This window comes from Magnolia sinica, chromosome 9 (genome assembly GCF_029962835.1).
Source record: "Magnolia sinica isolate HGM2019 chromosome 9, MsV1, whole genome shotgun sequence".
NCBI classification, from domain to species: domain Eukaryota; kingdom Viridiplantae; phylum Streptophyta; class Magnoliopsida; order Magnoliales; family Magnoliaceae; genus Magnolia; species Magnolia sinica.
The window spans coordinates 85,857,392-85,880,258 of NC_080581.1; the positions used below are offsets into that span (position 1 = coordinate 85,857,392).

Below are 22,867 nucleotides of genomic sequence, written 5' to 3' on the forward strand. Positions count from 1 at the left end.
CCCTACCACCAAATAGTGGTCTTTGCGGTGCTGGTCCCCACCATGATGTATGTGTTTCATCCATTCTATTAATCTATTTTTACATATAATTTTAGGGGATGATCCCAAAAATGAGAGGGATATAAATCTCATATGGACCACATCACAAGAAAACAATGGTGATTGGATATCCATCATTAAAGTCCTCCTAAGGCCCACCATACTGTTTATTTGACATCCAATCTGTTGGTTTGGTCATAAAGACCTAGATGAAGGGAAAAAACAAAGATTGGCTTGATCCAAAACTTTTATGGCCCCCAAAAAGTTTTTAATGGTCAACGTTCATTCAACACTGTTTCATGTAATGTGGTCCACTTGAGATTGGATTATACCTCATTTTTGGTCTCAGACCATAAAATGATCTAGAAAAATAAATGGACGACATGGTTGAAACACATACATCATGGTGGGCCTACATGACCGAGTGGCAGGGGAGTAGTCAATCCGTTTCCAATTCAATCGTGGACGCGAATTCACTAGGGATAGCCTTTTGCATGAAGTTCTAGCACTGGGATGTATGAAGGTCCACCATGATATTTATAAGAATTTCAATCCATTCATCCATTTTGGAGCTCATTTTAAGATATGTAACCAAAAATTAGATGATCAAAAACTCAACCGAGTCATACAAGATGAAATAGTGGAGAAAGAAATTCCTCTTGTTGAAACCCTTCTTTCCATCTTGATGTTTACATGCCATCCAAACTGTTTATAAGGCCATTTCCGCTAGGATGAAGTGAAAACACCAACATATTAGAGATGAAAAACTTTTGTGGCCATATAAATATTTCAATGGTGGTCACTAAATTCCCACTATTTCCTCTCGTGTGGCCCATTTAAGTTTTGAATCCATCTTTTGTTTTGATGAAGGTCAAATATTGCATATTAGACCTTGATTATTGCCAGATTTTACGTATATGATAATGCTTAATGGAGTATTTTAATTGTATTTTTGTTGAAGGATGAAATCAGGAGTGTTGATTGAAAAAAGGATATTAAAAGCATGGATTTGACACTTTAAAGTTATCAGAGCAGGGGACGGACTCCAGAGGACTAAGACTGAAGAATTTACATACCAGGGATCCGAGGAAATCAAGTCGTTCACGTTAAAGAGGCCCGAAACTGGCGTAGAATGCAAGATCACAGGGTTCCGGCCATCCGATTGGCTCGAAACTTCATATATGGCCTGAGGACCATAAATTAACCGTACACGTCAAAATTTAGCCCTTGGATCAGTGTGTAAGTGACCCGATGGATAAGATCAGACAATAACCATTAAGAAAGCATCTTGGACATCCTTGGGAGATCTGGACCCAAACTGAACTGATGGAAAGAGCACGAAAAACGGTAGATATTTGCCAAATTTCACTTCTTTTGGATGGTGTAGTAGGGGGGAACAAATGAAGGACATTTCTAGAAGGCAGAGTGACAATTCTTTAAATATAACCAAATCCATATGCATGCATGCACATAACTTAGAAGAGGCTTGCTTCAACAGTAGGTAGTGACTCATCACATGTGGATTGTGTGGCCCACCTACTGTTTAGATCTACTTCATACTTTGACTTATGGGCTTACATGTAACTAAGAAGAGGATGAACGGGGTAGATCTCCGAAAATGCCATCAGAAGTGGGCCCCACCTATTTTTTGTACAAAACGCCTAAATAGTGCCAAAAACGTCTAGTGACGGACGTGCTTTGGATTGGGTTTTGACAGTGGGCCCCATTCATCATCCTTTTTCACGATCCGGACCATCCATCAGAGTCCTACAGGCCCACTGAACAGGACCTAGGTGGACAATTTCCAAGAAGCAGCAAGCATCCAGTTTTCAGCCGTTCAAACATGGAACGAACGACAGCAAGAAAAGTTATGTGGGCCACACCGAAACGGATCTAAATCACCCATATCCAACTGGTTTTTCGAGGGGAATCCAGTGGATGAACTGGATTTTCTATGTGATACTGACCATGGGTCCCACCAAACGTAGCAGAGCGTGCTTACGCAAGCTCTGTTGCGTGAACCGTGTTTCACAGACCGGATCTGATGATCCAGGTGGGCCACCATCATGGTCCGTATGATAAATCTAAACCGTACATTGTGTGGACCGTCAAAAATGGGACTTCTTTATGTAGTGAAACGCAATTCAGACAACCCCTTTTCCCTTGCTTTCCTTCTAAAGAACAAACATCCCCTGGGACAGTTTTTGATGGCCCACACAATGTACGGTTTAGATTTATCATACGGACCGTGATGGTGGCCCACCTAGATTGTCAGATCCGGTCTGTGAAACAAGGCTCGCGCAATAGAGCTTGCACAAGCATGCTCTGCTACGTTTGGTGGGACCCATGGTTAGTGTCACATAGAAAATCCAGTTCGTCCACTGGATTCCCCTCGAAAAACCAGTTGGATAGGGGTGATTTAGATCCGTTTCGATGTGGGCCACATAACTTTTCTTCACGCTGCTCGCTCCATGTTCAACTAAAACCGATGCTCGCCGCTTCTGAAATTGTCCACCCAGTCTTGTTCATGGGCTAGGACTCGATGGACGGATCATGAAAAAGGATGATGAATGGGGCCCATTGTCAAAACCCAATCGAAAGCACGTCCGTCACGGGACGTTTTTGGCACTATTTGGGTGTTTTGTACAAAAATAGGTGGGGCCCACTGATGGATGGTATAGATCTACCCCGTTCATCCTCTTCTTAGTTATATGTAAGCCATGAGTCAAAGTATGAAGTAGATCCGAATACTAGGTGCCACACAATCCATATGTGATGAGTCACTACCCATCGTTGAAGCAAGCCTCTTCTAAGTTAGGTGCATGCATGCATATGGATTTCATTATATTTACAGAATTGCCACTCTGCCTTCTAAAACGTGTTCGTTTCTCCCTACCGCACCATCCAAAAGAAGTGAAATTTGGCAAATATCCACCATTTTTCGTGTTCTTTCCATCGGTTTGATATCTCAAGGATGCCCAAGATGCTTTCTTAATGGTAATTGTCTCGATCTTATCCATCGCTCACTTCCACACCGATCCAAGGGCTAAATTTTGACGTGTACTTAATTTATGGTCCTCGTGCCATATATGAAGTTTCGAGCCAATCGAATGGCGAACCCCGTGATCTTGCATTCTCGATGATTGTTTAGGCCTCTTTAACATGAATGACTTGATTTCCTCGCATACTTTCGTCGCTCTTGGTCTTCTGGAGTCTGTCCCCTGCTCCGATGACTTTAAAGTGTCAAATCCATGCTTTTAATATTCTTTTTCAATCAAACCCTGATTTCATCCTTCAACAAAAATACAATTAAAATACTCCATTAAGATTATCATATACGTAAAATCGGCTAAAACTAGGTCCGATATGCAATATTTGACCTTCATCAGTTTTGGTATTATGTCATAAAAATGATATCTAAAAATGGATTAACAGGTTCGATTTAAGACGAACTTCACAATGGGCCCATCCGAAATCCTTGTGCAGGATCTCACTGCAAAAGGCTTTGATAGGAAATCCGCGTCCCTGTTAGACACGTGAAATCGGATTGCGTACCGAGTCTCATCGTACTGAGTAAACTCTATTGGGCCCACTGTGAATTCATGTGTCCGCTTTTTCAGATCATTTTAGGGTTGAGCCCAAAACTGAAGTATATCAAAAGCTCAAGTAGACCATACCAAAGGAAACAGTGGAAGTATTGATTTTCACCATTGAAATGTTTCTAAGCCCCCAATGATGTTTATTTTTCATCCAAACTGTTCATAAGATCACAAAGACATGGATGAATGGAAAAAACAAATATCATCTTGATATAAAACTTCTATGGGCCCCCAACAACTTTTCAACAGTAGAATTCAATTCACACTGTTTCACATGGTGTGGTCCACTTGATCTTTGGATATGATTAATTTTTGTTGTAAAACCTTAAAATTAGATGATAAAAGAGATGGATGGAGTTGATACAATGCATGAATGATGGTGGCTCCATAGGCTTTACCCAATACGCTTACCATATTGAGTTACTCAGCACGCAGACCGCTTCCGTTTAACGTCTCTGTTATACTTCTTATTAAATATACCTTTTTAATAAAAAAAAAAAAAACCAACAAACAAACCACTGTGCAAAGCATCTATGAATTTTAAGGACGCGGATTGCGTACTACCGCCGCCCGTCCCTAGCTCCGAACGGGCAGTTCTGTGTGTGGGCCCACCGTGATGTATCTGTACATCCAAACCGTCTATCCCTTTTCTCAGATTATTTAAAGGCATTAAAACAAAAATGAGGCAGATCCAACAATCAAATGGCCCACTAACCTTTAATTATTAAAGACACTAACCTTTTCTTCCTGTATGCGGATTGCATCCTATCCCTCCGTCTGCTGGGAACGGGCAGGTGCTTTGAGTGGCCACCGTGATGTATGGGTCCTATCCACACGGTTTATCCAGTTTTTCATATTATTTTCGGATACAATACCAAAATTGAGGTAGATCCAAGAGATATGTGGACTATACAATGGGGATTAATCCTTTTCCGTTCAAAATTTCTTAGGGCCACAGAAGTTTTTGTAACTTTATAGGTAGGTTGCATGGAAAATGAACATCACGGTGGGCCCTGGAAAAGTTTCAACAGTGAGAATCATTGTTACCGCTGCTTCTTGTGGTGTGGTCCACTTGAGCTTTGGATCTGCCTATTTTTTGGAATTATTTATTAAAATGATAAGAAAAAATAGATGGACTGTATGGATGTATAAGACCCATACATCATGGTAGTCACTCAAAACTCCTGCCAGCGGGCGGGGGCATAGACTTCAAAGTTATGTCCTGTAGTTAGTGCAATGCAATCTTAACAATACGACGAAGATAACGGGTCCCTTTCCTTGGATAAGATGTTTGTCGGCTTCCTGTGTTCTAAAAAACTAGTGCGCTGGAATTACAACCACGCAACCAAGAGCACGGAAGGGCATAGGATAATGGAGATCAACCGAGTGGTGGGGATATACGATGTAGAGCAGGTGGCGTATAATTTCATGCCAACATGTATAAGAAAAGGTCCGATCGGATATATAGGGAGGTGATCTGGACCGTCAGAACTTAAAAACGAATATATATAGCAAACTAGAATAAGTTATTGACATCCGAATTGGCGAGATTCCATCATACTAACAGTCTAATTCTCAATTTATTTTCGTTTTTATTATTTTTAGTAAGTTTTAGCCTAACTATGACTCTTTGTATGTTGGGATTTAAGAGTTGTGTTGAACACAAAAAGTGCTTAGAAAAATTACGGTAATATCATGTTTTTGCTAATTAAGATACTTAACTATTTTTGGCCGAAAACTATGTGCACTAGTAGAAATCAGGTCCGTTTATAAATAGTAAGTTGTAAACTCGTTTATTCCGATCATCAATTAATTTAAAATTTTATAGAAATTATTTTATATTTTCTTCTTTTTATCGCGGATTCGAGGTATCTTTGTGAGGAGTCTAGAGAGAAGTTCCGCAGATTGGGAACAGTTGTCCCTTTGAGGAGGACGGTGCTCAACCCCAACATGTCCTCCCCTGCATCACTATCCGAGTATGATGTTGACTCAGGTAGAGTATAACGATGACACAAGCTGCTTCAGAGAATGAAGAGCAAATTGATACCGGAGAGAGTGAGGATCCAGTGGCATAAATGCACCTCGATCTCAAACATCCAGCAGACATCTACCTCATGTCCAATCTATAGGTCCTGCCTACCCTCTGTAGCCTTGTGATTAGGTTAATTGCACCAAATAAAATTGCATGTTTATGTTAATGATATCCTTTAATCATTTGTATTGGATCCGGCCTCCCTGAGGAAAGGAGAAGAGAACAATGGTTAGGTTAGTCTATAGGATAGGACAAGGAATAACTCATATTTTCCCATTTCCTCTCATTAGTGTTCTAGAGGTGCACCTCATCAATCTCAACCAGCCCTTCACCATCATTCAAACTTGTGCAACTATCACCATGCCTGACATGGGTGAGGCCGTGTCTATGGTGCCAAGAACATAATCACGTAGTCGAGGGTCAAACTGAGGATGTTGTGTGCATCAGGCAACAAGATGAGGACTGGCATTGCATGAAGGCATGATGTGTGAAGAATATGTGCATGTACCTATGAGTTATTTGAGTAGTTCAGCTTAATTTGGATTTTTAGCAACTTTTATGGCCAGAATGAAGAGGAGATACCTGAATTCCAAGGAGGCTAGAAATCTAAGGATTTATAGATTGGCTAACAATGGGCAGATGACGAGAAGGTCATGCTCGTCACCATCGGACATAATCAAGGGTTGGATATTTGTGTTCAACAGCACTAAAAAAAAAAAAAATAAAAAAAAAAAAAAAAAAAAAAAATTAGAAGTAATGCAATCCAAAGGATGATGATGCAGTGATTGTGAATATAATATCAGGATAAATGTATTTTCTGAAAATCAGAACATTCCAAAATTAATGTGGCCAAACCATGTGATTTTAGGGGTTTTAGGAATGATTTTACACCATTCCCTATGGTATGGCCTAACTAAGTCTTTGATTTAACTGATTTCTAGGATCTATGGTGAAAATTGATGTTTCAGCTGATGGACGACACAGATCTGATAGTTATTATCCTACTTAGCGATTAATTAGCTTATAAAACAATATATGTATTACCTTGGAGGTGAAGCTATCTAGCACCTTCCTATATAAAAAAACATAGAATAAAAAGACAATAATGATAGTGCTTACCTCTGAATTTTGTCTAGCTTTGCGCCGTTCAGAGGAAGGAGAAAATGCACCAGAAAGTAGGAGCTGCTGCAGCAATTCAGTGCAAGTATACGAACAAAGTCTTTGTTGACTAGAGGAGGATAGGCTATACTATTTAAGAGTGATGGCGGCTGCACAGTATCGAATGAGATTCTGTTGGGAAGCGCGGAAGGTGAGCCCTCAAGATCTGACGGTCTACACGATGTTTGGAACCTTTACAAAGCAGAAGATTGACGCTCCAACGGCTCGCCTATCTACTACTGGAGCAGATGGAACTATTCACATCTCTGATCCTACGGTATATTGATGTAGAGCGGGTCGCGGACAATTACATGGCCAAGTTGGATCAGAAAAGGCTCGATGACAAAAGTGATCCGCACCATCGAACCTTAAATCAGGCGTATTTGCAACCTGGAATGAGTTATCCGATGTAAAATATATGATTTTGGGGTAAAACGAGCAAGTTTAGCCACCCATACGCCGGGTTGCGCAGCCCTGAATTGCGAAAAACCCCTGGATTGACTGGTCGTTTCCGTGTTTTAATTTCGCTTTTACTATAAATAGTAAGTTTTAGTTTGATTATAACTCTCCATCCGTCGGGCTTTAGGAGTTGCGCCCAACGTGAAAAGAGCTTAGAATAATTAGGAGAATGGTTTGGTGAAGCCAAATAGAACACTTACTATTTTTGGCCGAAAACCTCACACTAGTAGACATCACGACCGTCTATAAATAGTAAGTTTACTATTTATAGTAAGTCATGATTCTAAGAGTTTGAGTTGTAGTTTGATTCTAATTTCTTTCCCATTGCTTGCTAGCCCTATTTAAAGGGTTGTAAACTCATTTTTATTCATCAATTAATCAATTTTGAATTTATTAGAATTTATTTCTATTTTTCGCTTTCTTTCCTCGTGAATTCTTTCCTCGTGAGGAGTCCAGAGAAGCTCCGTGGATTCGGAGTAGTTATCCTCATCACGTTCATCCTCGCGTCAATTGGTATTAAAGTCAGGTTCTCATCGGGCCGATGACAAATAATGAAGGTATGAATCAAAATCCTGTGGACGGTGATCTAGGGATTTTGTGAATTTCAAATTTGTAAGGATCTCTTGATTAATGCGGATCTTCCAGATGTGGCACATCCATGGTAGGGCCTACTACATATGGCCATTCACTGGAGGAGAAAGTAAGGACAGTGAATGGCTGTACATAAAACCCCAAGCCACACATCAGTATCAGTCAATGCGGCTGCAGCTGGGCACATCGAAACTGGCAACTGTGTTGAGCATCTGAGCCATACATCAGATGGGCTTGGCATTTCGATGACCCATCCCACAATTAGGCTGATCAACACATTAGTTGGGACAAATGTACTAAAACAATGAAGAAATTTTCCTGTTTGCTGGGAACTTGGAACTTCCTTGTTTGGCACCTAATCTTTTCACGCGGGGCCAATGCATGGTTCATTTATGTAAGCCATAGATCTGATGGTTGATTTATCCGTACCATCAAATCTTCTTCCTTTTCTCCATTGAATTTGGACTGCCCGGTGCATTTCTTCATGTATTTATTGTTGGGCGACTACGGAAGCATACAAAGATAAATCAAGCAAAGTATTCTGATCGCATATTCGAGTTCAAACACAAACAATCTGATTTTAATGTGGAAAAACACTTTCGGGAAAAAAAAACTACCGCACGAAGCGACAATAATGTACTATGAAAGAAGAAATTATAAGAGATGGAGATTACTTGATTTAATTAAGCCTCGAATCTCCCTTACAAGCCCTTGAACCCCTTTGGAATGAATTAGAAAACCTAGAACTCCTCTGTATTCTTTCCAAATCCCAATTACACACACATATATATAGCCTTTATCAGAATCGCAATTAGAATAAGAAATAATTCCACATTTATGCAACTCTGTGTAACTCTGCATGATCGTTCGATGACATTTCGATATCACTTCGATGGCATCGAATTAAACATTAAAACGTTCTAGCGACTAAACATGAATTTTTCAGATTTTTCCAATGGTATCGAGTAGCCTACAATGGCATCGAAGTCTGCTCGATGGCATCGAGCTGTCATCGACAAACATGTAGATTTATAGATTTAAGACACCAATCAACATTTATATAACAATAATGGAAAGACTAGAATTAACCATATATATATATATATATATATATATATATATATATATATATATATATATATATATATATATATATATATTCACATGGTGTTGCCCAGCTAAATTGATATTCTGGATAAACCAACCCTGGACCCACATATACACTGCGAAACTTCCTTGGACTCAGCCTCTTATTTTTCTCATACCATTATCCTCCAAGATGAGCAGACGCGTCTGATTCTTGGGCCTGATAAACTGTCCATATTTGATTACACGGCTATGCTATAATTCATAACAGATCTTCACTGATTAATGGTAGGGAATGGATAGCCGATGGTCTGTTGCCCAACTCACGAGTAGGATGGCCTAATGCTTGGGACACAAGTTGTCTGTGCCCTGCCTAAGGGAAGTTCCTATAGGGGGCCCACTGAGATGTCGGTAAGAAATCTTCTCCATTCATCAGTTTCCCCAGCTCAGGAACATTAGGCGGATCAAAAAATCAAGTTTACTACACTGCATAAGACAGTTGGGATGGAAATGCCCAACATTGAAACCATCCCAAGGTCCACAATGATATTCATATGCCATCCAATAGTTGTGATTTTACATGGTAGCTCATTGACCCAGGGATGGGTCGATCACCGTCTTCCTCAGGGATAACTACTACGAGTCCATGAAACTTCTCTGGACTCCTCACAGAGACTTCTCGAATCCACGAGGAAAAAATAAGAAAATAAAAATAATATTCATGAAAATTCGTAAATTGATTGATGATTGAAATAAATGTGTCTACAACCCTTTAAATAGGAACACTAAGCCTTGGAAGAAGTTTCGGAAATAAAAAACTACTAACACTTCCTAAAATTCGTAACTTACTATAAATAGTAAATTTACTATTTATAGTAAGTGTCCTATGTGGCTTAACCACGTTATTCTCCTAATTTTTCTAAACACTTTTCATGTTGAGTTATTATATCTCATGTTTAGACTTAAAAAGTTTGAATGGATGTTTATTAATTTACAACTGTTGTGCCCCAACGATTGCTCTGATACCACTTGTTGGGGATTTGTACTATGGAATCACACAGATCTAGATCTAGGATAGCAATTCAATAGTAACAAGCAATCACAGAAGAACACAAAGTTTTAACGTGGAAAACCCTTGCGGGAAAAAACCACGGCACAAAGCGACAGAAATCCACTATGAAAAGAAACTTACAAGAGAGAGGACTTACCCGATTCGAACAACCTCGAATCTCACCCTTGCTACACCCTTTGATTTCCCTAGAACCCCTTTAGAAAGCTTTAGAATTATTTCCCCATCCTCTAGAAAAGCCCCAGGGACCCCTATTTATAGTTTATGCAACTTCCTTTCACACCTTGCAAAAGACCGACTCAAATATCCGCAGTCCGCATCAGATTTGGAAACGAATCTGTGTAACTACGACTAGTCGAGCTGAGGCTACGACTGGTCGTAGGACCCCTACGACTCCTAAAGCTCAAAGGATGAAGAGTTATAATCAAACTAAAACTTACTATAAATAGTAAAAATGGAAAAAAAAATGGATTTTTGACCGTCGATCTAATGGAATCTTGTGAATTTGGCATGGGCAACCTAGCTTTGGCCGAGTTGGTTGGCTAAAGTATCTTCTCATACCCCAAAATCATATATGGTACGTCGAGTAACTCATTTCGGTTTGTGAGATATGCCTATTATAACGTTCTGATGGTTTGGATCACCTTTGCCTTTGATCGTGCCTTCTCTGGTCCATCTTGGACATGAAAGTGTCCACGACCCTCGCCACATCAGTCCTCTCCACTTCAAATGAAATCGTCCTCGAGTTCTCATCCTACTTCTATTCATGATACTTGATTAGGTGCACCCCGTAACGATACTCGGATCAAAATTTATGCCAAATTTATGGTTCACTTTCTTTTGGCCCATCTATGCTAGGAGTGTATCGGTGCCATGTCCTACATTAGACCTCTCCACTTGGAAAAAACTCAACCTCGAGTTATCCAATGGACTTCGCTCATGGTACTCAAATATTTTTTAGCATTGATGTTTATTAAACTCTTCATTATACTTTGCATTAGGCTCTTAAGTTGAAAGAATGCATGTACTCAAGATCTCCTTGACTTGACTCTTTCTCTCCTTGACTTGACTAGTATGGATCCGTTCCTTCACTTGTGCTTACAAGATTAGATATTCTTTCTGACTCACCCGATAGAGAGGTCGGTTGGGCAAGCTAGCCCCAACAACAAGGCCTATGTGATGTTGGATGTCCCTCATGGGGGCAATTCTTCGAGTAAATCATCAAGCCAGACTTCTTTAAATTCGTTCAGGAAAGGCCTTAAACTTGGAGGAATGTCTAAGGGTTTCGATTACTTGTCGACTTCCTTGGATTCCTCCACGAAATCTCGAATGGTTAAGAGGGAGTTCCCCTTCACTTTAGAAGCTTTGGGGTGTTTCTCTGGTGCCATAGGGGCAATGATTATCTTTCGACCATCCTTAACGAAGACGTAAACATTGTCTCGTCCTCGGTGGGTCGCATCACGATCTGATTGTCATGGTCGACCGAGTAACATATGTCATGCTTTCATGTCTACCACGTCACAAGGTATCTGATCTTTTTAAGTTTTACCAATTGAAAACGAGACAATGCATTGTTCAGTTACCCTGGTCTCGTTCACCCTTTTAATCCAATCAATTGAGTAAGGAGAATGATGTTTTGTCGCAGGTAGAAGCAACTTGTCCACCATCACTTTCGAGACAATGTTCTCGCTACCATCACTGTCTATGATCACATCACAGACCTTGCCATTGACGGTGCAACGCAACTGGTTATCCATTAAAAAATCTACACCTTTTCAAGTTGAGGTACAACTTATTAATTGTCAAAACTCGTAGCACCTGCCTGAGATATTCTATGTGCTTAATCTCGTTGTCTATATATCAGAATGTTATCAAAATATAGTACCACAAACCAGGTAATGAATGGCTTTAATACTTGATTCATAATTGGGTTGGATAAGAATTTGATGGTAGGTGTTTGATAAGTGGTCCGGTTAGCCACAATGGTAATAATTGTTCAGCCTTGGGTGACCATAAGGATTTGGAATCCTACAATCAGATTTGCTGTTGTGGGATGTCAACATTAAGGCTTAGATGGACCGCTCCTCGTGTCACGGTTTGCAGTTGTAGGAAGTTGATGACGTCCTCCTACTGGTTCCTTTCCTTTTACCAATGTTGAATCCTGCATGGGACCTATCATGGGGGCCGAGTCGAAGAATAAGGCCAAGTAGAGACTCTTACAAGCTACGTTTCTGCCATACCCGCCAGCTAAACCGCTTCATCTATGGTCCCAACCAAGTGCATCTGAACCCGGTCCTTTATTATCGATTGTAAACCGCCTATGAATCATGTTACCTTCTGCAATTCAATCTCTAACAAATCATTCTATGTTGTCAACCGCTGAAATTTTTTGGTATAATATGTGATGGTCCGATTCCCCTACTAGCAGTTTTGGTATTGCTGGAACAATACATGCTCGTAATCACTAGGGATGAATTGTGATCAAAGAAGGCGTCTTATCAGTGTCCATAATGAGATGTGATCCTTGTTCTATTTGGTACATGAGAGTTGAAATTTCTCCTACCATTTAGTAGCACCAGATTTTAATTTGAATGCTAGTAATTTCACCTTTTTATGCTCTGGCACATCCATGTAATCAAGGCCAAATACCAAATTTATCTCAGTGCAACTAATGGTACAAGCCTCTCCACCCACGCATGTCCCCTTTTGTAACGACCTGGATTTCGGGGGTCAAGTAGATAATAGACTACCGATATTCACTTATGCTTTGTAGAAGCGGGGTTCTATAGTTTATTTCACCTAGCATTTGAGAAATTCATAGAATTAAATTAGACTATGTGAAGTACTCTGGGATAAACGTAAATTTTAACGCAAGTAAATCGACCAACAAGTAAAATATGTTTATCAAGAGTACAAGACTACAATTGAACAATATATACAATTTCAAAATTGTAAAATATAGTTTTCAATTCGGTCCAATCCTCTAAAACACAACGTCGGTGGTGCAAGCCACTCTAAGCTTATTCATTTAAAATCTCGATAGTACCTACATCGATAATATTGCCTGGTTAGTGTTTTAAAATACTGTCCCAGAGTGGGATTGAGTGATCAACTCAGTAGTTTCCATCAGCAATAAGTTACACATATTATCAATTCCATAGGCGTAATTAATGAAAAACATCCAGTACACAGTTCTTAGCTACTCTTATTAATGTGTATGCATGTTATTGTGATATGATGCATGCCCTCGCCATCCAACACTCTCTTGAGTGACACAATCTTACGTTCGCAATGCCCAACACTCCCTCAATGCAACCTCGACTGCTGAGTTGCAATCTATGCTAATGCAATACCATGAATATTCATGTTAGCCGAGTATTTAATTATGTCCGTTCATCTAGTAAGATTGGGGAAGCTGAAACACCTCCATTTAATCAATGACCTTATTCAGATCACTTGACCCAAGGCGGACGTAGCGGATAAGCCTGTGATCCATGATCCGAATTTAGGTATCATCTATCTATCTCATAAATTAATAATTCCAAAGGTAAGGCATGATACTTACTCGCGGTCACTATAGGGAGGTTCGTCACCCCAGTGTAGGCCGACAACTCGAGCATAGTGTCCCATTCCACCATGCCGGCTCACGAGACAAGTTTGTACCCTAGATTTCTCACGGTCACTAAGGGGAGGCTCGTCACCCCAATGTAGGCCGACATCTCGAAAATAGTGTCTCATTCGACCACCATGTCCGGCTCCCGAGACTTATGGATCACATAACAACTGTTACCAGTGAGCACTATGTGGGCATATGGTGTCTTAGGTTCAAACAGGCGTGATCATACATGGTTAACAGACATGGTTGGTTAGTTAGTGGGCAACACCCGGTCAAGGGTTCGAGTATCCATAGGTGGTGAAATCCCACTGCGGTGTGAGTGTGTGGGGATGTGTGTGTGTGTATAGGAAAAAAAGTTTTAGTTTGATTATAATGCTCATTCGTTGGGCTATAGGAGTTGCGCCCAACATGAAAAGTGCTTAGAATAATTAGGAGAAGAGCGTAGTTCGGCCAAATAGGACACTTACTATTATTGGCCGGAAACCTTGCGCACTAGTAGACATCATGACTGTCTATAAATAATAAGTTTACTATTTATAGTAAGTTGCGAATTCTATGAGGTTAAGTTGTAGTTTGATTTTAAAACTTCTTTCATAGCTTGGTATCCCTATTTAAAGGGCTGTAAACTCATTTATTTCATTCATTAATCAAATTTTGAATTTTATAGTTTATTTCTATTTTCTTATTCTGTTTACACCAATGTAAGCTAGTCCATCCCAAGGATGATGTCAAATTGTCTGATGGGCATGAACATTAGGGCCACGGCAACCTCGCGGTTTGCGAGAGTGATGGGACATGCCCTACATGCTTTATCTGTTTCCACAAACTTTCTCATAGGGGATGCTACGACTAAGGGGACATGCATCCTAGTGGTGTTCAATGCTAGTCTAGATACAATAGCAGAATCAATAAAAGATAAAGTTGTACTAGAATCAAATAAAGTAAGTATAGGAGTACCGTTAATGTGGGCAGTACCATGGATAGTCTGCAAGGGGTCCTGCTTAACCTCGATAGCAGCAACAGCATATACTCGTGTCGGGGGAGCCCTCTGTTGGGCCGGGGGCCCCTATCTAGGCTGTTGAGGCCTATGCGCTGCTCTAGCTGCCGCCTGGTTCTGCTGGGGTCATTTTCCTTGGGGCGGAATACCCTGATCCCGCATCCTCTGAAAGTAATTCTGGATGTTGTGGTTTGCCTTTCCACAGCAACCGCAGCCCCCACCAGGAGGCAAAGGTGGCACTCGCGCAAATAGCGATCTAGATCTTCTTGCAGGGATGGGCAGAGCAGGAAGTGCCTGCCTCGCCCTGACCGGGGCGTCTCATGCTGGAAGGCGGGTGCGAATGGTGCGCTCAAAATCTCTCTCTACCCGCATCGCCTTGTCCACCACGAAGTCCTCAAAATCCTAGGCGTATAGCCGCAACTGGATCCCCAGCCTAAGTCCCTCTTTCAACTTCCGCAATTTGTATTCGACATCCTCCAAGGCTTTAGGCACATACCGAGAGAGTTCGTCGAACCGGGCCTCGTACATGGCAACTGTAAGGCTCCCCTGCTCCAACCGTAAAAATTGTGCAATCTTCTCATTGCGGCATGACCGCAGGAAATACTTTTCTAGGAATTTTATCTTGAATCCAGCCTATGTCCAGGAGTAGGTGGCTGGAACACTTCGCTGCACCTCTCCTTCTAACAAGTATGTGGCCAAGCTCACCATCCGCGAATCGGAACATTCCAGGGGTCACATTATTTTGAAAATCCTTGCCAACCAGTGCTCTGCTTGCACTGGGTCTGATGCCCCTTCAAATGTCAGTGGCCGAAGCTTTTGAAACCGCCCAAAGATATTTGCACCCCTGCTATAGCTTTCCCGAGACGCCTCCCCACGGTCCTTGCCCCTCAAGGATTCCATCATTAGCGTGTGCATGTCCTACTGTTGTCGCATGAACATGCCCTGTTATTGTTGCACAGTGGCAGCCATCTGCATAAATGCTGCAAAGGCTGCTGCTCCCGTTGGCGGATCTGCGTGTACATCCTCTGAGGGCTTGGCCGAAGGGGTTCGCTGCCCAAAGTACTGCAAGGGCATCCTAGAAGTGACTATCCGAGGGGAGGGAGAGTCTCCTACCACCTCAGACCACGTGTCCTCGTTTGCTACTCCAAGCAGAAGGCCTGGCGTGTAGACCAGGCTGCGTTCCCGCTGGCATTCCGTCGACAGGATGGGGTGGATGTCGACCATGTTGGTCTAACGTGATCGCGTTACTGGTGGCATAGCTTCTTCCAAGGTTAGATTTTTGTGGTTCAGGAATAGAAGGGAGAAGAACAGTTCCTAGCCAGCATGAAGCATTACAAGGGTCAGAGATTTTGCCAATGACGAGAGAGTTCATCCTTCGATTAGCATCTTTAGGTTGCATTTTCCAAGGGGGCCTAAGTATTTTTGTTTCTATGTTCATTCATCCTAGCTATTTTTCTAAGGGAAAGTTTCTAAGTTTTGCCTAAGTTAGTCTCTTAAGGTTCATATGTTTGTCCCACAACCAGGCTATCTCATACTCAACTTTGATACCAACTTGTAATGCCCCGGTTTTCAAAACTCAAGTACGCGACTCGCTTTCCAAAAACTTAGGAGTTAACTAATGATAATGATAACCAAGAAGTAAATTAAAGTGCAAATATCAAAAATAAAACATAAAATAGATGTGATCCAAAAATGGGAACAATATTTTGGCCCACTCAGCTGGGGGCCAATTACATAACCTCAAGCTTCTAAAGTTTTCAAATGTGTTGAAATAAAGTAAAGGACTAATCTACTAGTTCAGCCCAAAATAGGCGGTCGCCTTCTGCTGCGGTTCCTCATCATAGAGCTCCTCTTCGACCGCCACCACCTCCAAATCTGCTGCGTACTCATCGGCTCCTGTACCTACGTCCTCTATATGGTTGAACATTGATGAATGAGTGGCCAAATCAATGTGATTTCTCATCAAGATTACACACCGCCACCCTAGACAAGATATAGCATAAAACAATATAGCATACAAAATAACACATGATGCTGTCTTATTAAATGCATGGATGTATGAGTGCACATCAACTAGGGAGGGATGCTTATTCATCTGGCTTGTGGGTAAATCCCATGAAATATTGTCGGTCACTAGCAAAAGTACATAGTACATGCATAGTGCCAAACCACCAAAGGTGGGTCGATAGTCGATGGTTTGAGAGCTAGCAAAATGATACCCCAACTAAATCCTATTAGGCACGAGCTACAGCATCCAGAATTAGTCACCCGTCATCCCCCGAATGCGATGCATACATCATTAGTCCAATTACACTTAGCCAACTTAAATGAGCTCACAGTCACTACGAGGAGCACATTGCCCAGCGTAGGCCGATGGCTCGGGCATAGTGTCCCATGACCACCATCCCCAGCCCATGAGGCTACCGCCTTAGGGTGTGTGTAGTACTCACCAACATGGGGTCAATCAAATAACCTCCATGTTAGGGGTCTACTTACGTCACAACTAGTCGAGTTACACCCCAAGCACGGACTCTCCTTTTCTAGGACTTCCCATGGAGAGATTCCAACAATAGGTGTGTCACATCATCATAATAGCAAAATAGATCTTATCATGAATAGGAAATGAGGAAACAGTACATATGCTTCATTAAGTCACAATAATTGGGTTAATCATAAGATACATGGCATGAATGGTTAGATTATCCACCTAAGCAGTTCAATGTACATAACCAAGAGTCTAAACAATAGTAAGCATGTGAATCATTTTGTTAATTGAGACAAGTCAAGTAAATGTGGTCCATTTCCACACCGAATTTATCATGAGTCTAGCTAGCTGTTTAAAATTTATAAAACTACCATTCTTAGTCTAGTTAGGAAGGGAAAGCTTAAGGGGAGGAAATCATCACCAGATATGTTATAGGACATCCCTTGGTATGAGTTCTCTTGAGAAGCTAGCGCCACCATGTCACTTGAACAGATCCCTAGAGAAATCCCTTGCATTAGCTGATAAGTCCTAAAGTTCTAGAACACCAATGGTTGGTTGAATGGCCCAAATCATGATGGTCTGGCTCTCATTTGAGAGGAGTCTAAGCCCAACAACACTTGTCCCAATGAGTGGGCTCAACTCGGGCCTGACCTGACCTATCAAAGTGGGCCCAAAGGTGGCCTCCCGACGTTAATATATAGTTATCTAATTGGTGGGATCCACTGCACAGACCATGCAGATAAACATTTATATCATGGTGAGGTCCACATACGTGGTCCACCGCCATATGGATGAGCTCGTCACATAGTATATATGTATACATTATATACATTATATGTGTATCACATGGTATATATGTATACATTATATATATTACATAGTATATATCTATAAATCACATACATTATATATATACAAAGATGAGCACCTAGTGGGTCCCAGGTAGGATGTGAGGTACACCTGCCAAAGTTTCTAGCCAAGCTGCCTCCCGCAAATCATAACAGGTGGGCGGAGTGGATTAGAATAAACATGATAGGGTGGGCCACGTCTAGACCTTGGACGGTCTGGATCCAACACATGCCCATGGTAGGCTTCACCAGCACGTGGGTCCCACGTAGGGCCCATCCTACAAACATGACATGTGTGTGTGTGTGTGTGTGTGTATCAACTTCATCCAAAACTTGCCCACATAGATGTAATGTGTATTAACATTGAGTCCAGGGACTCTGCTGCCGTATGGAATGGCCCAAAACGTGCAGCCCACTTGATGTTTGAGGCCCACTGCTATTTTTCAGGGCCCACCTTCGCCAGGTGTGGCCCACCAGCTGCACAAGGTGTGGCCCAGCAACAGTTACACGGTGCAGCCCACTGAGCTACAAGCTCTGGTGCAGCCCACCTGAGGCTATCGTGGGGCCCACTGTCGCACGTGGTGTGGCCCATCAGTTGTGCTGCACCTGGCCCAACAGGGTCTGCTCCCAGTCCAGCTGACACAGCTCAACAGCGGCAGCAACAGCGTCCCAGGCTTCTGATCGTACCAGTCCTGCTTGGGGGTCCGATCCCGACCCTTGATCATGGCCCATCGGAGTTGGTTTCAGTTCATATCTTGGACCAACTCCCTGCTCACGAGCTATCCCAGTTTGAGACCGAATCCGACCCGTTTTTAGCTCAAAAACAGAACTCCTGTCAAACCCCACCTTCAGCTGCTATCAGGGACCATTCCCTGCCAGACTTCCAACCCAGGCTTCAGCCATTAATTGGCTTGGCTTAGGCCCGAAACGACATTGTAGACCATCGACTCCCAGCGCCTAACATGACTCGGTTGGGGTTGGCTTTCACAGCATTCCTGGTCGGGTTGCTGCTGTTCGAAATCTGGCCATCATTTGGTCTTTTGTTAATCTAAAACAGGGCCATTGCTTGACCTACTTCAGATGCCAACCACGGGCCATTAATGGCACTGGATTTAGTCCGAACTCTGGCCATTGTTTGGCCTAGTTCGAGCTTACAGCAGGGTTCCTGTTTTCACTAGTGTTTGGCTCGAAAACTAGCCATTGATTGGCATGGTTCCGACCTCTGTTTTGAACCGAAAACATAGCCATCAGTTGGCTTGACTCCGGTTCGCACAGCCAACTTCAGTCTGAAATACAGCCATTAGTTGGCTGCTTTCAACTTATCTCTGGCCATGATTTGGGTCCGCTCCCAGTCCGAAAGACGGCTAAAGTATAAACAGTTGGAAAAATAAATGGAAGGTGGTTCATTACCTGGTCCGGATGGCTACTACCGACTCGACTGGGTCGAGTTGCAACAGGGTAACCGGCACCAACCTACTTCCTCTCTCTCTTTCTCTCTCTCTCAGCGCGTATCCCTAGGTCCACAGGGTCCTTTATATAGAGGGGGAGAGGGAGAAGGGAACGGCTGAGAATGCCCCTACGGTCGGACGACTGAGATTTCACCAGCCTTGTCTTTCCCAGAGAGGAAAGCTTTCTCTCTGTTTTCCTCTTGCAGAGCTTTGCGTGGCCAATTCCGGAAAGAAAGGAGCACCGCCTTCCTTTGGTGATGGACGGTTGAGACTGTAGGCTTTGTGGGCCAGGGCGATCACGGGCAGATCATGTGGCCCCAGATGGGCCCCACCTGCTAACACATGCTACGTGAAACAATTCAAACAGTTGCACGCTATCTCCCTTGTCCATTTGCCAAAACCCAGGAGGCTATACGGTTTTGATCGTGTGAGCCCTATGAAGAGGTTGAATGGCCCGGATGGCTTGGAAAGTGGCCATGGTGGGCCACTTAGTGGCTTGAACACTGTCGGTTTAAACAAAGAGGAAGCGAGAGAATGTCGTTTTCTGATTTTTTTTGCAAAAGGTTCGGTCAATGCTCCTTTGACCGGGCTGGCAGTTTTAGTGCACTTCGTGTACAAGTGCATGGGATGCACATGCACATGAGTTCTACCGAGATGGTCCTGATAAATCTGATCCATTAAGATACCTTATAAGTAGTGATGGGGGTGTATTGGCCCTATTTTTGGCAGACTCAAGGCCCAGGTGGGCCGTACCACTTGCCCCAGACCCCATTTAGCCCCATGACTGCTGATTCGATGGTTGGATTGATTCGGCACCAATTCTCAATAGTTTAATGGGGTTTTAGAGCAAAATGGGCGCCTGGTTGGCTATTTACTAGCCCTCGAAGATTGATTCACTGCCTATCACTATAATTAATTGGGTTGGAACTATTTTGATTTGAGATGCCTAGGCAAGATTACCTTCTAAATTGTCATGGGGTGCGTTCCAGCTACTGGGGCCTCCGATGTGTGGCCCTTAGTGGTGCTTGGAAGTCCCGTACTGCATAAGTCATGTTCGAGTCAATTAATTATTCCAATCTGATTTAAGTTGATGTGGATTTAAAAGGTAACACCCGTGTACCAATGGTATGGGGTGTTATACACAATTTGGTCATTTAACCATCATTGCCCTTCAATGCAGACATTTAACCAACATTGCTCCCAAGGAGTGACCCACATATAACCTAAAATATAATGGGGCCCATGGACTCACTCATGGGCCACAAATGCATCACATTGGGCCTCACTCATGGGCCTCATATTCATCATATTGGGCCTCACCGAATAGGCCCCAATTACATCACAATGGGCCTCCTCACATATGACATATGTAAACATTACATTGGGCTTTACTGATGGGCCTCAAATACATCATAATGGGCCTCATATACATTAAGTGGGCCGCATCACATGGGCCTCAACAATGGGTCTCATATACATCAAGTCAAGAGAAAAGACGAAGCAATGAGATTTAGCCTTGTCTCAAGTAGAGTTTGCATTCAACAACATGGTGAACCGCTCGACTGGAAAGTCCCCGTTCCAAGTTATTTACGGCCAAGTGCCTCACCACATACTTGACTTTGTCCCTCTACCCAACCTCCCAGGCATGAGCATTGCAGTGGAACACATGACAGACCAGATCATAGGCATTCATGCGGAGGTCGAAGCCAAGTTACACGTCTCGAACGACAAGTACAAGGGACAAGCCTACAAGCATCGGTGACAAAAGGTGTTCGAGGTAAGAGATCAAGTTGTCTATCTACGCAATGAGAGATTTCCAACCGGGACTTACAACAAATTAAAGAACAAAAAGATTAGACCGGTACCGATCCTCTGAAAGATCAATGACAATGCTTATGTAGTTGATCTTCCGAACGACATGGAGATCTCATGGACTTTTAACGTCGCGGACCTAACCGAGTTCTTTTGAAGTGGAGGGGACTGATGTAGAGCGGGTCATGGATAATTTCATGGCTAGGATGGGTCAGAAGAGGCCTGATCGGAGATAAGATGATTCGGACTGTCAATACTTAATGTTTCTCACAAACAGGAATGAGTTATCAGATGTAAAATATATGATTTTGGGATAGAACGAGCTACTTTAGCCACCCAACCCCTCTATGTCGGGTTGTGTAAGCTGGATTTTTGAAATACCATCAAATCGACAATCATTTCCCTATTTTAATTCCGTTTTTACTATAAATAGTAAGTTTTAGTTTGAGTATGAATCTTCATCTATTGGGCTTTAGGAGTTGCACCCAGCATGAAAAGTGCTTAGAATACTTAGGAGAACATCATGGATTGGCCAAATAGAACACTTACTATTTTTGGCTGAAAACCATGTGCACTGGTAGACATCACGACCGTTTATAAATAGTAGTTTACTATTTATAGTAAGTTGCGATTTTTAGGAGTTTTAGTTGTAGTTTGATTCCGAAACTTCTCTCATAGCTTAGTATCCCTTAAAGCATTGTGAACTTGTTTTTTTTTACATTCATCAATCAAATTTTGAATTTTATAGAATTTATTTATATTTTCTTGTTTCTTTTCCTGTGGATTCGAGAAATCTTTGTGAAAAGTCCAGAGAAGTTCCGTAGATTTGAGATAGTTACCCCCCGAGGAAGACAGTGCTCAACCTCACCTTCTTCCCTACCTCCAATGTGCAAAGTGAGTCAATCGAATCAATCAGTGAGTCATCCACCCCAACCATCCTATCAATTTACTCACGCCAGCGTAAAAAGCTATGCAGATTGTGGCCATGAAAAGACCTTCATTTATCAAAATGGACGGTGACATGCACTACATCTTAAGTGGTTCTACAACCAAAAGCTTTGCAAGGTCCACTGCCATGTCTGTTTCACATCTACAGGGTCCACCAAATTTGCCTGATCATGTTAGTGCTTGATTTAATCCAACCTAAGAAAATTTTGTTGAAGGTAAATATTGTGTACGAATACAAATGAATGTATATGAATATGAATTCGGAACACTAAAAGGCAAAGTTTTAATGGGTCATCAGAAAATCCATGAGTCAAAGTTTGAATGATTTTAGTAATTGCTTTGAACGGTTTATCTCAACTCTAGATTTAATCCTATGGTTGCTATTTGGCCACTAAGGTCTGAGCATGATACAGTTACCGGAAACCGAATGTCTGGTGTGAACATAAGACTTAAAAGTCCTTCCCCCGACAGGCATGCCACATGAAAAGAGAAGCAAAGGAGTCAACAAGCGTGTTATGCACGTCCGACCATTCCGTCAATTTAGTCATCCGTACCAGCGTAAAAAGTCTTGCAGATGGTGACCATGGAAACACCTCCATCCATTAAAATATTGGACCCTCATTAATGTTGTTTGAATATATTGCCCAGCCTATTGCTATTGGATATACATAGGTTTTAGT

At 42.2% G+C, this 22,867-nt stretch overlaps 1 protein-coding gene and 1 pseudogene across 1 annotated transcript in view; both read right to left on the reverse strand.

Moving 5' to 3' along the window:
- Positions 1 to 6,952, reverse strand: part of LOC131255932 (disease resistance protein RPM1-like) — a 35,097-nt gene extending 28,145 nt beyond the window's left edge. Inside the window, exon 1 of the mRNA XM_058256895.1 lies at positions 6,790 to 6,952. The gene's annotated coding sequence lies outside the window, so the exon portion shown is untranslated. The remainder of the gene's footprint in view (positions 1 to 6,789) is intronic.
- The window catches only part of LOC131255935 (uncharacterized membrane protein At3g27390-like), a 99,818-nt pseudogene that overhangs the window by 28,145 nt on the left and 48,806 nt on the right, over positions 1 to 22,867 (reverse strand).